At 45.6% G+C, this 4,151-nt stretch overlaps 1 pseudogene; it reads left to right on the plus strand.

Moving 5' to 3' along the window:
* Nucleotides 1–602: 602 nt before the first annotated feature.
* LOC116751701 lies at nt 603–2,409 on the plus strand (annotated as a pseudogene).
* Nucleotides 2,410–4,151: the final 1,742 nt, after the last annotated feature.

Raw genomic sequence — 4,151 nt, forward strand, 5'->3', positions numbered from 1 at the left:
GCATTAACGATGTTTTGAGTATTTAAAAACTCATTTTTCTCTTGAGCTAGGTACATCTATAGTACTTCATGTGATGTTTAGTAGGGAGGAGTCTGAGTTCTAACAAAGCACAAATCTGCCTAAGGAAAGGATGAGAGCTCAAAGGGAAAATCTGAGTCATGCATCTAGGCTTTAAAATATGTCACGTGATCTCACCTGCAACAAAACCATCCTGGGGTTGACATGATCCATAGTGTCAAAGAGAAAAATCCAGCCAGAAAGGGCTTCAGAAGAGAATCAACCCTCAGAGAGGCATTTCTGGGAGAGTTCTCAGGGAGCTGTTCTAGCTCTTTTGTTGTAAGGAAAACTGAGGAAGGTATTGATGCTATAAGGAAACTGCTACCAAGGAGTTTCCTGCTCAGAGACCACATGCGAATGAAACTAGGAAATATTCTAGTGGGTAGACACGAATGCTGAGAATGCCAATCAATGGAGAGGGATGTTATTTGAACCAGGTGATGGGTGGACCAGTTACAAACCACTAAGCTCATCGCTGGCATAAATTAAAACCTGAGTTTCCAATAAAAATATTTGTGCCTTTGCATCCTCTCGCCCTCTCCCAAATGGCGGCCTCAGCAAAAAAGAAGAATAAGAAGGGGAAGACTGTCTCCCTGACAGACTTTCTGGCTGAGGATGGAGGGAATGGTGGAAGAAGCACCTATGTCCCCAAACCAGACAGCTGATGAAACAGACGACCTAGAAGGACACGTTTCAACCACTGGCAGAATAATGATGATGACGTGTATAGGGCACCTCCAGATGACCGTTCCATCCTGCCCACTGCTCCACGGGCTGCTTGGGAGCCCGAGCCATTGACTGGAGCCATCTTCCCAAATTACCACCCTACACTGCTTTTCTAGGGAACCTGCCCTATGATGTGACAGAAGACTCCATTAAGGAATTCTTTAGAGGATTAAACATCAGTGCAGTGTGTCTACTGGGTGAACCCAGCAATCCTGAGAGGTTGAAAAGTTTGGGTTATGCTGAATTTGAGGACCTGGATTCCTTGCTCAGCGCCCTGAGCCTCAGTGAAGAGTTTCTAGGTAACAGGAGAATTCAAGTAGACGTTGCTGACCATGCACAGGGTAAAGACAGGGATGATTGTTCTTTCAGCCGAGATAGAAATCAGGATTCTGAAAAAACAGATACAGATTGGAGGCCCGTCGTGCTGCAGCTTTGATGGCTGCCCACCTAGAACAGGTGATGAAGGCTTAGAGACAAATATCGAGATCGTTATTATTCAGACCGATAGCGTGACGGGTATCGGGACAGTTACCGTGATGGCCCACGCCGGGACACGGATCGATATGGAGCCAAGATTGCTATGATCACGGAGCAGCAGGGATTACAACAGAGGCTGCTATGCCAGGATGGGCAGTGGCAGAAGAGCATTTGGTAGTGAGTACCATAGGGTGACGTCTACAGAGGAGGTGAAGACTGCTGTAAAGACAGATATGACGGACAAGATGACCAGTCACGGAGCTCCAGAGATGCATACTCTTGGGATGACTGTAGCCATGATGATAGATATCCCCCCAAAGACCCAAACTGAACCTAAAGCCTCGGAGTACTCCTAAGGAAGATGATTCCTCTGCTAGCATGTCCCAGTCCAGTGGAGCAGCCTCTCTCTTTGGAGGAGGAAAGCCTGTTGGCACAACTGCTAGAGAACAAGTAGAAGAGCCACTATAGAAGGAACAGGAGAAACTGCGACATCAGCTGGATGAGCCAAAGCTAGAACAACGGCCTCTGGAGAGATACCCAAGCTGGCAAAGTGAAGAAACTCAGGAATGGGAATGGTCGAGGACAGGAAGTGAGTCATCACGGACTGGGACCTCAGCCACATCTGGCAGAAAGGCACGAAGGAGAAAGAGTGAGAAGTCTCTAGAAAATGCCAATAAAGAGGAAAACTGTCAGTCTCTAACTTCTAAGCCTCCCAAACCTGAACAGCCTCTAAAGGTGATGCCAGCCCCTCCACCAAAGGAGAATGCTTGGGTGAAGCAAAGTTCTAACCCTCCTGTTCGATCTCAGAGCTCAGACACAGAGCAGCAGTCCCCTACAAGTGGTGGAGGGAAAGTAGTTCCAGCTCAACCATCTGAGGAAGGACCAGTAAGGAAAGATGAAAATAGAGTAGATGGGGTGAGTGTCCCAAAAGACCAGAGTGGTAACTCCAGCCGTGGTCCAGGAAATGGAGGGAACAGAGACCACTGGAAGGGGTCAGAGAGGAAAGATGACAAAAAGGATCAAGATGCCAGATCTGCACCTGAGTCAAAGAAAACTGAAGAAGATCCAGCCTCTAAGTTCAGTTCTGCAAGGAAGTATGCTGCTCTCACCATTGATGGTGAAAATGAGGGAGAAGATTACACCAAATAGACCTCTGCATTCTGTGCTTTCTCCTAGTCTCTCTCCCTGCTGGAACATTCGAGAGCAAATCAAACCTCTATCCAGACAAGAAAAAATAAAACTCACCATCTCTGGAAAAGAAAACTTTATAAAAAACACATACTCTTCCCATTCTCAAAGAAGTGTCTTCACTTTGTTTCTTAGAGACCTCCAACCCCACGTAAACTGTCTAGTTGTAAAGTGCATTCGACACCCAACCACACACTCCAGAGTTGCTGGGACACTCACGATGTTCTCTTCACAATTTCTCTACAGTCCTGGGATTGTTGATTATAATACTAACTGTATATTTACCTAAGAAGCTTTCTAAAAATCTAGTATGAACAAAATTCACAAGTCAAAAGACGTATTGTCAAATTATGCATCCTGCTTTTGAATTCAGGAGTGATGGTCACTAGCTCTGGCAGATGAAAGATGGGGTCACCTTCTTCGACATGCCTTCCATGGAGAAATGGGGTCTATGTCCCCTCCCCTTGGACCTGGGCCAGCTCTGTGACTGCTGACTAATAGAACACAGAGAAATGATGTGACTTTCCAAATCCAGGTCTTAAAAGAATGACAACTTCCTCTTCTGGTCTCTTGGAAAACTCACTCTTGGAGCCCAAGGTAACCGTGGAAGAAGTGTGACTCTCTTGCTGGAAACATCATCTAGACAGACCTTTAGACAAGCGGACGGGACGAGAGGCCCAGATGGGTCTGCCTTCCAGCCATCCCTTTCAAGATATCTGAGAAGTGAGAGAGAAATCCACGTGAAAAGTGGACCCTCCTGCTGCAGCCACCTAGCCTGGCATGGATCAGTGAAACCTACTCAGAAAACCCCTTCCTGCACTCCTGAACCTATAAATCTTGAGCAAATAAATGGTTTATTTCAAAGTATGAAGTTTGGAGATAATTTATTTCACAGTAATATCTTTCAGGAACTGAATTTGGTCCAGGGAATGGGGACCGACCATACCAAAAACTTCAGACAAGTGGCTGGAAGGGCCTTGAGCTGATGGTGGATGAGGGTTTGAAGGTCAGAAAGAAGATCGTCCTTTGGGGGCTAGAGATAAGGCAGCCCGCACTACACAGCAGCAGAAAATCCAGCTGCAATGCATCCCATGGCAGCACAGAGAGGAGAAAATATACTTACTGAGCTGGTGGATTTGGTGACATATATTTCCTGGCAGAAAGCTGAAAGTACCAACGAATTTCCTAGACACATATGATAGGATACAGACAGAGAGATGAGGGTATAAAAATATAAATAAATAAATAAGAAATATTTAGTTTTCAGACAGAGTTAAAGGAAACATAAACTGGGACCTGCTGAGTCAAAAAATAAAGCTGCCTCTAGACTGGAGCCTCTTCAGTCTGCAAAAGACTCTCAGAATAAGAAATGACCTCAGGGAAAACATCAAACCAGGATGAGCACAGTTAAATCGTGGCCTTAGTACGAAGATCTCTGGGGGTAGTTGTAAGACCCTTTGTTGAGACCTTAGAAGTATGTCTAAGGTCTCAACAAAGGGTCTTACAACTACCCCCGGACACGTACATTAAGATCTCTAAGAATCTTAAGAAGCCTTTCAACTTGACCAGAAAGTTGCCAAGGATCTTATGACCCTGGCCCCGTAGCTCCTGACGTGCAGTCCTGGAAGGGCCTGTTCCAGAAAGAGATGTGGTATAAACAGAATATATTATAATCTGATACACAGGAATCCCACAAGGTTTTT

This window comes from Phocoena sinus, chromosome 3 (assembly GCF_008692025.1).
Source record: "Phocoena sinus isolate mPhoSin1 chromosome 3, mPhoSin1.pri, whole genome shotgun sequence".
NCBI classification, from domain to species: domain Eukaryota; kingdom Metazoa; phylum Chordata; class Mammalia; order Artiodactyla; family Phocoenidae; genus Phocoena; species Phocoena sinus.